Source organism: Camellia sinensis, chromosome 12 (assembly GCF_055761805.1).
Source record: "Camellia sinensis isolate YWXY chromosome 12, ASM5576180v1, whole genome shotgun sequence".
In the NCBI taxonomy this organism is placed as follows: domain Eukaryota; kingdom Viridiplantae; phylum Streptophyta; class Magnoliopsida; order Ericales; family Theaceae; genus Camellia; species Camellia sinensis.
Window position 1 is genome coordinate 124,509,520 of NC_138972.1, and position 12,735 is coordinate 124,522,254.

The following is a 12,735-nucleotide window of genomic DNA, read 5'->3' on the forward strand; positions in this document are numbered from 1 at the left end:
TGGCAGTGTGGTCAGAAATTGACACACACAATTTGGCGCTGTCTGTGGGAAAGAAAGAAGAATAGATGGCCAGTGACGGACAAAAGGATAAGGTTGAGGACGAAATCCCTGTTGGGAACGGTAATCATGTTGCCCCTAACATGAAGGAAGATGGTTGCAATGAGGAGACTCGAGACCAGAATCATGGAAAGAAAGACGTCGGCCAGAAGGACGACATACCAAAGAAATCGGATCAAAACGGGTATTACAATGAGGACAACCTCCAGCTATGGAAAGATAGATGCCTGCGGAGGGACAAAAAGGTGAAAGAGATGGTGAATAAATTGGCAGTTATAGCGATCCCGGTTTTTCCTTCACTGCTTAACAGTACTCCGGACTTAGGTTCCGTGGAGTTGGTTGTTGTATATGTCATGTTGTCATCCTTTAATTCGTTACTCTTTGTATTTGAGTCTTGAGTTGTGTTGGACAGGTTTGGAACACGTTGGTTATGCTTTGAAACCTAGAGTTGATGCCCAGAATTTGGCCTTCACGCTCGAGCGGGGCTTTTAACGCTCGAGCGGGCTCTTTGTTGTTGCTTCTCCGCTCGAGCGGGCGTTTTGACGCTCGAGCGTGAATTTCCATCTCCCAGTATTTTTCTCTGCAGGTCTTCGTACACTCGAGCTGGAGTTTTGACGCTCAAGCGTGAACCTTTGATTTTGGTTCCTCCACTCGAGCGGGGAGTTTGACACTCGAGCGGGGACCATCACTTGCAAAACTTCTGAAAGTGTGCAATTGACACTCGAGCGGCGCTTTTGACACTCGAGCGTGAGTCTGTGTCTGACTCTCGAGCGGGGGTTCCCACGCTCAAGCAAGGCGACTTTTATATCAGTCTGAGTTTCACCTTTTTGGATCACTTTTTGATTTCCTTTCTCTCTCTTACTTTTCGAAAACCACCATTGGAGAGCACCTCACTCTAGAACTTTACCTTCTCTCTAGGGTTTGATCTAGTAAGAGTGACCTTCTGCCCTTTGGCCTTTTGTAAAAAGTGTGGAGTTTGTCGAGGACTTCATTTTGATCCGAAAATATTGGGGGTTTGGAGCACTTCGAATTTCTTCATCTTCTTTCTTTGAGCTCCAAACTTGAGATAGGGATAACTACTCATTCTTATGTACTTTAACATAGATGTTGAGCTATTTGTATAGATGGTTTGATTTGGGAAGTTAGGGTTTGAGATATGTTATATTCTTAAAAAAAGATTATTGATGTTGTTGATAATATTTGAGCCTTTGGGTCAATATTGAGAAAAATGGGAGAAATGTCATGATTGGGTATATTTGGGTCATTAATGTAATTAATGACATTTATTATGGAAATATGAAATTGAGTTGGAAATAATGAACTTGGCTCATTATGAGATAGAATGGTGGAGTTGGATTTATTAATCACTCACTTTGAAAATGTTGAATATATATATCTGTTGAGGCATTTATTATCTGTTTAGAAATAACTGCTTTAGGCTATCGGTGGAGGATAATCTTGATTGTTGTGGACAATGCATGATGATTAGACGAACTAAAACTAATCAATTGAATATGTCATCGAATATGACAGTTAGAATAATACATCAAATTTATGTATTGATTGATTATGTATATGATATGTGTTTGTATACATTGTATTGTGTGGGAGGAGATAGTGGATGTACTCCACGGTTTAGGGGAAGATAGGGGATGGACTCCTAAACCGGATATTGTTTGGGAGAAAATAGGGGATGGACTCCATTGATACATCAAATATGTGTATCTATTGAAGTATTGATACAGCAAATCTGTGTATCATATATAAGTACGGAAGTGTTTTATTTGAGATTGATACAGCAATTATGTGTATCTATTGTGAAGTATGAAGTGTTTAATTTGAGTTGTTATCTCAATTGAAATGGAAGTACTGTTGATATGAGATGAAATCTCATTTAAATTGTTTGGCCAGGTTCTGAGCCATAATTATGAATTGAGAAATTGGATAAGAAATGGAAAATGGAATGAAACATAGATACATTTGTCATGTAATTGAAATGGATTATGAATTGATTTATGTGAGTTAAACATTTATCAAATGCTAATGTTTTAGTTATTGCTCATATTGTGTTTAGCATATCTCTACTGGGCGTTGGCTCACCCTATATGGGACATCATTTTCAGGTACAGATAATATGCCACCTCCAAGGACGTAGCTTGGGAGGCTTGAGGCTGTTGGACTCTTTTTTGCTGTTTTGTTGTATTACATGTATATCAAGCCAAGGGCTTATTTTGTGTAGAGTTAGTACTCTTTTTTGTAACCAAGTGTTGACTTTGAAAGTTGTAAGCTCGTAGGGCATTTACTTTTGTTGTCAACATGTAATACCTTTTGTAAAAATACTCTGATGATTGTAATATGAAATCTCTTTTCTTTATCTTGAATGTATGTTATTATGGGTTTATTTTGAGGGCGCTACAGCAGACCTGCAATCAGTCATCAATTTCATGATGCAAAACAACGTCATGCAGCCACAATTCCCGCTGCAGGATACGCCGATTCCAGCGGCCAATGCCCAGAAGGGAGGGCAGAAAACAGTCCCTACAGTCCCCCAACACACCAAGAGCGAAGAACACTCTCATCGGCCTTCAATGCAGGTCAGGCGAGGAGGGTCGAGAAGGGAAGAATCTCGAAGGACACACCGCACCAAGAAAGAAGACCCCAAAGAACATCGGCATGTTCAAGGGCAGGAGTTGTGCTTCAACACAACTAATGAAGAAAGATCAAAAAGGGCTCACAACGAAGCTGAGAACAGTGCACCGAAAAGATTAAAGTTAGGAGATAGCCGAGCTCTTGGGCAGACCAAGGAGGACTTGAGAGATCACCTACAGAAGAAGCAACAAGATACCGAGGTAATCTCCCCAGTCAAGTCGAGAACGCCGTTCTCGGTAGAATTGGACAAATTCGAAGCCCCGAAGAGGTTTAGCATGCCGAGATTCCAGATCTACGACGGTAAGTCGGACCCCAACTTTCATGTTGGCTTGTACCTAAACTCGATGGCGTTGTACACCAGGAATGAATCGTTGCTCTGCAAGGTGTTCCCCTCATCCTTCAGAGAAATTGCATCGGACTAGTTTCATAAGTTGCCGAAAAGAACTGTGAAAACCTGGGAAGGCCTGGCCGAGATGTTTGTGGCCAGGTTCGTGACAAACAAGCTACAGCCATTGAGAGTGGACGCCCTAATGGCCCTGAAGATCGGTGATGATGAAACCCTTAGGGCCTATGCCAAAAGGTATTATGAGGTATTCAACCGAATACCAGGATGTAACCAAGAGGTGGCGGTCGTGTCGTTTAAAAACGGCTTGAAGGATGACTGCCCGCTTCAAAAATCACTGGCAAAGACATTGCCGAATAGCATGGAGGAGCTGATGGCCAGGATAGAAAAGTATGCCAGAGCCGAGGAGGACACACCGGGGACAAAGGCGTCCAAACAAGAGAAGAGAAATGGTTCGCTGAAGCGAAGCCAAGATAACACTAGATACGAGAAGACAAGAGCTCAACCCAAGTGAGCAGATCCTAGATCCCAGAAGACGAGATCTCGGCCTAGATGATTAAGTCCAATGAGAGAAAAGCTTGGCCTAAGTTAAAGAATTTTTATATAAGGTCCACAAAAGAGTATGTGGAAGCCATGCAGAGGGCAGATCCCGTGTCCATAGAGCAATATCGTAAGGATTCTTTCAACCTTACATGAAGAAGGAAGCTGAAGCCTATGTAAAAAAACGTAAAAATGCTATTGAAATCCACTTGCAATGTGCGATAGAACAGCAAATCGACTGGAGGCAGACCAGCAACAACTTGCTAGGGCTTACAAACAAGAGGGTCAGCCCAAGAGAGTTCAAGGATAGGGAACTCATCCTGAGAAAGGTTGCCGGAAATGGGGCATATCAGCTGAAACACAGATTGGAGCCAAGTGTATGCCAGTCAAGATTAACAAAGAGACCGAAGTTGGTGACCTCGGCCAGTCTTTGTTTGAATCTGACCTCGGCAACAAGGTCAAAAACCCCATGATTGATGAGAACCCAAGTGGAACTTAGGTTCACATTATGGGGCAGAAAGAAAATGGTTCTTGGCAAGGTAGAATATACATGCTAAAATCAGTTTAACACTGGTTGAAATTTCGAGAGAATTTACAAGTTGAAGTTAAACTGAGATCATGTTTAACACTTGTTGAAATTCTGAGAGAATTTACAAGTTGAAGTTAAACTGAGATCATGTTTAACACTTGTTGAAATTTCGAGAGAATTTACAAGTTGAAGTTAAACCGAGATCATGTTTAACACTTGTTGAAATTCTGAGAGAATTTACAAGTTGAAGTTAAACTGAGAAAGAAGATTGATTTAACACTTGTTGAAATTCTGAGATAATTTACAAGTTGAAGTTAAACCGAGATCATATTTAACACTTGTTGAAATTCTGAGAGAATTTACAAGTTGAAGTTAAACCGAGATCATGTTTAACACTTGTTGAAATTCTGAGAGAATTTACAAGTTGAAGTTAAACCAAGAAAGAAGATTGATTTAACACTTGTTGAAATTTTGAGAAAATTTACAAGTTGAAATTAAATCCAAGATTATGAGTGGAAGAAGTATCTATACACGTGCCGAGGTGACTGTGTTACCAAGACTTGGAAGATAATGGAAGACAGAAGTCTTAAGAAGTAAAAGCAACACTTGTGAAAATATTTGTTACAATGTTTTCAAATGTTAAACCGAGATCGAGATAAGCAAGGTCGGAAGTTTTGTCCAAGGTATGTTAACCTGGGGAGATTGCATAGTTAAGGTGTATGTTGAAGACATGCAAATTGTATTCTAAGTATGGAATTATACAAGGCATTAAGAAGAGGGCAAACATTCAAAACACTTAAAAGAAGAAGTTAAAAATTGCATTCAGATAAGGAAAAAAGGCTTTTCGGCCTGACATTGAAGAATAAATTGTTTGAGTAACAAAAAAGTACAAGGTACAAAGACAATACATGTTCAGTACATGGTAAAAATTCAAGATACAAGTTAAATGATCAAAAGACATGAACAAGTAAAACAATGAAGCCGAAGTAAAGTTCGCCGGGATTATACGGTGGCCGTAAGTAAGGAAGTACAGCAGAAGCCTCGCCAGAGGGGAGAGTGAAACTGGTTGCAAGCAGCTTCGCAAAAGCAGCAATAGAGGATTTGAAAGAGAGAGTTTAAACAAAAACGAAGATGCAGAAGTGAAAAGATGGAGAGAGTGAAGAGATTTTGATCAAATACGCAGATGCAAGGCGACTTAATGACGCATATCAGACACAGCTCAGTAGAGGAAAGATGCGTGGCAGAAACGGTTGAAAAATTGTACATGCCAGCTCATACGCATGAAGGAAACTCTTGAAGTTCGTCATTTAATTAAACAAATACCTCGGCTAGAAGGATAGTTTCAGTTGAAAAACTTGAACGAATTTGGTTATTGGTTCCAAAGCCTTGATGAAAGCAGACTATAGGTCTGGGTCATATTGAGCCGACGAGTTCTGACTTTGGCAATAAATGATGAAGCAAGCTTAGCCGATGTGCTAGATGAAAGAGATAATATAGGTTCCATCACCTCAGTTTGCCGAGGTAATAGAACCTAGGGGCAGTTATGAGAACATATTTTTTGGGTAGTCCATGTGGCCGAGGTTGTTAGCCGAGGTGCTACGTGGGCAGATCGTGTTTGCCGAGATATTTGGGGCACTGCCGAGGTATTCTGTGGCAATACCGGAATCCGAGATAAGCGGATAAGGGACAAAAGTCCTAGAATGGGAGAAGACTTTAGTTTGGATAAAGATAAGACTCTTAGAGAGTTTATTCTAATCCTACTGGGAGTCCAAGATTAGCAATAATCCTAAGTCCATTGGAGTTAGGCTTCTATTAAGACTAGGATTGAGTTTGCTATAAAAGAGAAGCACCCCCATAGGTCTAAGGTATGCTTTTTATGCTCTGAATAGTGAGTTAAGCACTTTTACTATCTTTGAGAGATAATTGACTTGATCGTCGGAGTGCCCCCGGGTGGACGAGCCATTGCCGGGATCTCTTCTTTCTGTTGCAAGTCGCTCGGGTTTAGTCTATTCTGCCAGTGTTCTCCAGCTGAGTGTTTGATTGGCAGTGTAATCAGAAATTGACACACACAAAATGGATCTAAAGTTAGCTAAAGTTAGCAAGTAAACAAACGTTAGCTTCGTGATTAAAATGACTAAAATTGGTAACTTCAAAGATCAAATAACAAAATTAGAACTTGAGGAACTAAAATAACAATTAGTACATATTTTAGAAACTAAAATTATTTTTTTATCTTTTAATAAATGTCATTATTATATCATTCTAATAACACATTTAACAAAAAATTTATGTTTACAAATCATTTTTTTTAAAAAAAGAAAAGAAAAAAAATAATGGTACCAGCTAGAGAACTAAATGCAATTGAAAACATTCCAACAAAATCAAACCTTATACATGCTGATATGCAAATTGCATTTCATAACATAACTCATGAAATCATTGAGGGAGTAAATAATTAGATAAAGAAATTAATTGATTAGAAATTAATTATTTTTATAAAAAAATTTATGCAAATTATGTGTCAGATTTGTGTCAATTTACTTAAAGAGAACAAATTGTCTCCAGTCTGAATCTGAACTACTCGGTGATGTTCGGGTCCACCATTAACCATGTTTCCTAATCTGAACTATTTGTTGTACCCTTTATATATATCATTTTTTAAAATAAATTAAGTAGATCCGATAATCGTAACATGTTTAATTTATTAAGTTTATTTCCAACAACAACAAAAATTGAATGGCAAATGTGCTTTTGAAAATAGACCCCTTTTTTTTTTCTTTTCATAACAAATGTGATAAAATAAACAACCCATAATTATCAAATGCAACTATTTTTTCTTTTCCTTGAATGATATATACGAAAGATTTTACAAAATAAATGATTAAATTATCAAAAAGCTAAAAAATACCCTCTAGTATAGATGTGGATCGGAGAGAAACCCCACCTTTATTTTAAATTAAAAAATTCTCAAAGTAACTTATTATTTAAAAAAATATTATTATTATGTCATTCTAATAAAATATTTAGTATATAATTTATGTTTACAAATCATTTTTGGAAAAAAGAATGGTACTTATTGGAGAACTAAATACAATTGAAAATATTTCAAGAAAATCAAACCTATATGCAAATTTTATTTCATAACGTAACTCATAATAAAGACATAATTATCATCATTTTAGCTGTCTACATACTATATCTACCTATATGTGTACTATATAAACCCTTCTTTGATCTACAAAGGATTTCAAGTTTCAGTTTTGGATTATATATATTTCTATCAAGCTTTGAGAAAGAGACAGAGAATATGGAGGGAGGGAGAATGATGAGGGAGGTTGTGATGGTTGTAATGGCAGGGTTGATTATGGGAACAATTGTAATGGGACCGAGACAACCCAGACCTTCTTTCCCTGCTTGTTTTGGTGCATGCTATATTTCTTGCATATCTTCCAATACTTCTTCGTTGATTTGTGCTGCCAAATGCTTCAAAGATTGCATCTTTCTACCAAACAATCCTGCTCCTGCTCCTCCTCCTCCAAATACACATGACTTGTGCACTTTGGGTTGTGCTTCCTCTTTACGCACCCATTTTAGTACTAAAGAAAATCCTAGTAAGTTTTTATCTCTCCTCTCTTTTAATTAAAAGAAAAAAAAAATCTATACAGTAGTTCTAACACACCTCATTATCGACATGTGGAATATCACCAAATTATTTAGTAATAATCTATTATACAGGATGGTAAATTCTATTATTAGTACATAACTACAAATCTAATAGATTCTAATTAACTATCATATTTATGCCGATGACGATTGTATATTATTGGCAATTGATTTTTTAATACAATATTGTTAGGCATTATGAAAAAAATATTATGAAAATCCTTCATGAAGATTTTTTATACTTGAATTAGTTTGTAGTGTTTATCATATATTATGCAATCACCCTTAAATTAATTTTATGAAACTGTTCATTATATTTATTTTATGACGGATAGTATTACACTTTTTAATATATCCCCCCTTTATTCTTGTTGTTTTTGTTTTCTTTCATCAGGCGAAGAGAAAGTAGAGAACTGCATGGATTTTTACTCAAATAAGTGAGCCAAGAAGCGCAAATCGCAACGAGTGTATTGACGAATAATAATGGCTCAATAATGATGTAATGATTACAACTTTTGTTTTAGGGGAAATAAAATCATACTTGGTGATATGCAAATTTCATTTCATAACGTAACTCATGAAATTCATTGAGGGAGTAAATAATTAGATAAAGAAGTTAATTGATTAGCAATTAATTATCTTCATAAAAAAAATTATGCAAATTATGTGTTAGATTTGTATCCATTTACTTTCACTGTCTAAAACACTCACCTAGTGAATAATCAAATCAAAACAACAAAAAAATAAAAATAAAAAAGAGAAAAATATTAAATTGACTTGTATTGGCAGCTAGGTGGGTTGTTTGGTTAGAAAGAAATTATAGCTTAGGGGGTATTTGGAATAAAATTTGCAAATTGGCTTCTTTTTGGGCTTCTGCATCTCCCCTTTTAAGGGAATTCCTTTGTTTTTTCACTTCTAGTAATGGGAGAGCCATATAAAGCTAGTTATGTTTCTTGTACCTTCTTTTTTGTATCTTCTTTTTATCTCTTCTGTTTGTCGGACAACTTGTCCACCTTGATTCTCCTTTTAATAATTTTATTTTTGCTGCTACTAATAAAAAAAATGTCTATTGGTCAAGAATAGTTGCAAAATAAACACAGTTCCATACTCTCAAGTCATACTCTATCACCATTAAGTACTTAAGTTGTTTGATTGCATGCTAAAAGGGATAAAACAAGGAACCAGCACATAATGAATAAATAACATTTAATAATACAGTTGCCTGCATCACCTGGCCTATACTTGCAGCAGCCATTGGTTCATAATCAAAACTAATCAACTTAGATGACCAGTCAGGACCTAATTCAGCATCCAAAACTTGATTCAGCTGGCTCATTGGCATCACATCAGCACCTTGACGAACAATATCCAACGCAGCCAAGATCTACGAAGGGATAAGAGCTGTCACATGCTTTGGAACCAAAATATAACAAGCCTCATTCATGCCAACAATATAAAACTTAATCATAACAGAGGAAAAGTCAACTTGAAGAAGAACAAATGGTGAATAATCATCCAGATAGGGTCCACTTATCCTTTCTAAATCAGGGTCGGTACTATTTGTCTGTTTTATCACATTATAACATTTTTTTTTTATTTTCAAACATAAAATTTTTATTGTGAATTTTAACCCGTCAGCATTTACTAAAACGGATTGATGAACAAAATCACTCTGATTACACCTTTTTCTTTGATCAACAACAGAGTACAATTGTATTAGTCTATTAGAGAGTGTGCCGAGGGGAAAAAACCCTTATACAATTCAAATAAATAAACAGAAAGAAGAAGAAAAAGTACAAAAGATAAACCTGACACCCCTTTAACAACTAAAACAAAATCAAATCCCAAGTGTTAACAGCTTTAATAAAGTGCCTTCTTGACAAAGGATGCTTTCTCATTCCTTGACATCAATTTTCATTGTTTTCTTCCAACTTTACCAATAACCTCAACCAACTCAATATTTGGATGCTTCTCCTTAAATTGCATCCTGAATTCTTCCAACAAAATAAAAAAACGCACTAACAGACTTATTAGGTGATAGCCTCAAACACTAATCCTCATTTTCTAAATACACAATCTCACTTAAGCCTCACTCTACTTTTGTCCATCATAATTAAGTGAATATTGAAGCCTTTTAAGTTCCCTATCCTTCCTAAAGAATAATATACTTCCTTTTTCTTTTTAGCACATCACTCTTATTGAAGCCTTGAGCATGTGTTGTGTACCCTTTAGGGTTGTGTCTTGAGCTTTTGTGGTACTATCCTTTTGTTTTGGTAATAAAATAACTTACCAAAAAGTGAATAATGTAAAAGGTCAAAAAAACAATACCGGAGGAGGTATAATGGATTCATCTTGAATACTCAGCATCTGCCCTAATTTAAGTGCCGCTCCGCGCATTCTGCACAATGCAAGAGCCAGACGTTCCACATTTTTTCCGATAAGAATGGGGAAACAGTGGATTGTTTTTCTTGTGAATCGGGCATACCAAAGACAATCCTCTTGGCAAATTCCTGGGTTGTCCCGCATGCAAGACCAGCTCCTAGGAAAACCTTCAAAATAAGTTAGGAATTAAGTAAAAATCTCAGTCATAAGAACAAAAAAACATGTTATACAATTGATGATTTCCCTCATAACTAACAGATTTGAAAGCCATGTCCAAGATATGTTATGTTTTAGAAAAGAAAAGGACTGCCAAATAACAATATTGGCACTACAAAGACCTGAATAATGCAGTGGTAACTAGTTTGAGAATAGTTCAGGACAAAAATAAATACAGTTACACAAAACATGCATCAATGATGAGCTCCATTTTTTAATATTCCAAATGACTTGATTTTTGGGATGTAATAAGTAACATTTGGGATTTGAAAAGGAAAGTGTTCTAGTTCTTTCTGTCTTTATTGTTTTTAATGGAAAGGAAATTGCCAATAATAACAATAGACAAAATCTTAGTTCTATCATCCATAGAGGAGGAACCAAAGTAGTCATTAGCCATAAAAGTAACTTTCGTAAATAATGAAGGAGATATATTTCTTTAATTTTGTTTCGTGTGAACAATGCACACCAATCAAACTAAGGCAAAAAATTTACATGACACTTACGGGGGGGCAGGGGGGAACTTGAGATACATAGACAACTCCTTTTCGCAGGCCTAATCCATAAGACAGAGATACCTCGAAAGAGGACCAACTTCCTTAATCACACCCATATGTCTCCAACATCTATCCCTCATACTCACAAACCTCCAACGCCACTCCCCCAACAAAACTTGTTTGAAATTTTCTAGCTTCTTGATACCAATCCTCATCCCTCATAGGATTGCAAACTGAGTCCCTGTCAACCAAATGGTTACTTGAATCCTCCCCTATTCCTCCCTACAAAAATCTATATGCAGCTTCCAATCTCTCGGCAACAAAGTAATGACAAACAAAAACATAAAATATGTAGGCAACCTAGATAAAGTACTCTTCATTAGATAGGTATTGCCTCTTTCACCCTGCCAGTCTTCTCTGAAATGTCTCAATTACTGGATCGCACAAGGACTACATTTTGAATAAGAAACTCAAAGGCATGCCCAAGTAAGAGGATGGAAGGGATCCAACTCTACAGTAGTACTCTCTAGAGTGCTCAAAAATCAATGTTAGTCACCTCCTCCCCTGGAATGAATTGGTTGTATTTAAGTTGGTGCAAGACATTCAAAGAAAAATAAAAGCAAGTTTGGAAATTCATATAGGGCTTACTTGGTACCTCATGTAACCAAGTTGGGAATCTATACTATATATATAACTAAATGTAGTTGTTTTGTTAAATATCTCCAAATATTTATTCCTAAATTCTCATAATTTTGAAACTCTATCTTTCCTACATGACAACCTTCTTTGACTGCCTTTCATATTTTCTATTTTTCTTCATTTTCTATTTGTTTGATTAATTATAATTAAAACTAATTTCATTGCTTATGGATAAAGATTTGAATTTCAAAATTTCTCCATATAGATAAACATATAAAAACTAAAAATTAATTTTATAGTTTACAGATAAAGATAAAAATTAAACAATTAATTTTAAAAAATTAATTTCATAACTAATAGATAATTTTTAAATTTCTTCCTATAAATAAACAAATAAAAGTTGATAAATAACTTATAAAAATTAATTTCATGGCCTACAAATAAAGATAAAGATTAAATAATTATTTTTTTTTAAAAAAAAATCACTCATTTTTTCTTCCCTTCATTTCGTACTTTAATTAATTTCATTATAGATATACATATAAAAATTCATAAATAATTTATGAAAATTTATTTCATGACCTATAGATAAAGATAAAAAATAAAAAATTATTTACAAAAATAATTTCATGACTTATAGATAAATAAACATATGAAAATTGATAAATAATTTATAAAAATTAATTTCGTGGCCTACAAATAAAGATAAAGATTAAATAATTGATTTACAAAAAAAGTAAAACAATAAAATTTAGATAAAGATATGATTTGTTAATCTATATATCTATCAAAAACATATATATCTAAATCTTTATTTTCATTTTCTCAATTTTTTTTTCTCCTATCACATATTATCTATAGCGATCCCGGGTTTACCCTTGTTGTACAGTGATCCGGACATGTGTCCGTGGATGTTGGTTGTTGTTTATTATCGTGTTTGCATCCTTTGTACTTTGTATATTGAGTTATGGGATGTGTTGGGCAGGTTTGTTACAGGTTGGTTGTGTTTGGGAGCCTAGTGTTGCTGCCCAGATTTTTGGTCCTTCGCTCGAGCGAGGAGTTTGTCGCTCGAGCGAGAGTAGTGTTGCGTCTGGTTCTGGACCTGAGAGTTGCCTTTCTTGGCTCGAGCGAGCTTCCTTCGCTCGAGCGGTCTGGATTTTTCTTCGCTCGATCGAGAACTTCTTGGCTCGAGCGAGAGTTTTCTGTGTTTGGTCGCTCGAGCG

General features: G+C 35.7%; 1 protein-coding gene, 1 long non-coding RNA gene and 1 pseudogene across 3 annotated transcripts in view; 1 reads left to right on the top strand and 2 right to left on the bottom strand.

Moving 5' to 3' along the window:
• Positions 1-12,735, top strand: part of ROC4 (rotamase CYP 4) — a 258,310-nt gene that overhangs the window by 226,731 nt on the left and 18,844 nt on the right. The window lies entirely within an intron of this gene.
• Positions 1-12,735, bottom strand: part of LOC114266577 (protein ABC transporter 1, mitochondrial pseudogene) — a 156,485-nt pseudogene that overhangs the window by 136,998 nt on the left and 6,752 nt on the right. The gene's annotated exons all lie outside the window — the stretch shown is intronic.
• LOC114315513 (uncharacterized) lies at positions 9,077-10,330 on the bottom strand. Its single transcript, XR_014345661.1, has 2 exons — positions 10,110-10,330; positions 9,077-9,165 (listed from the first exon to the last, which is right to left on the bottom strand). It is a non-coding gene; the product is annotated as an uncharacterized LOC114315513 (long non-coding RNA).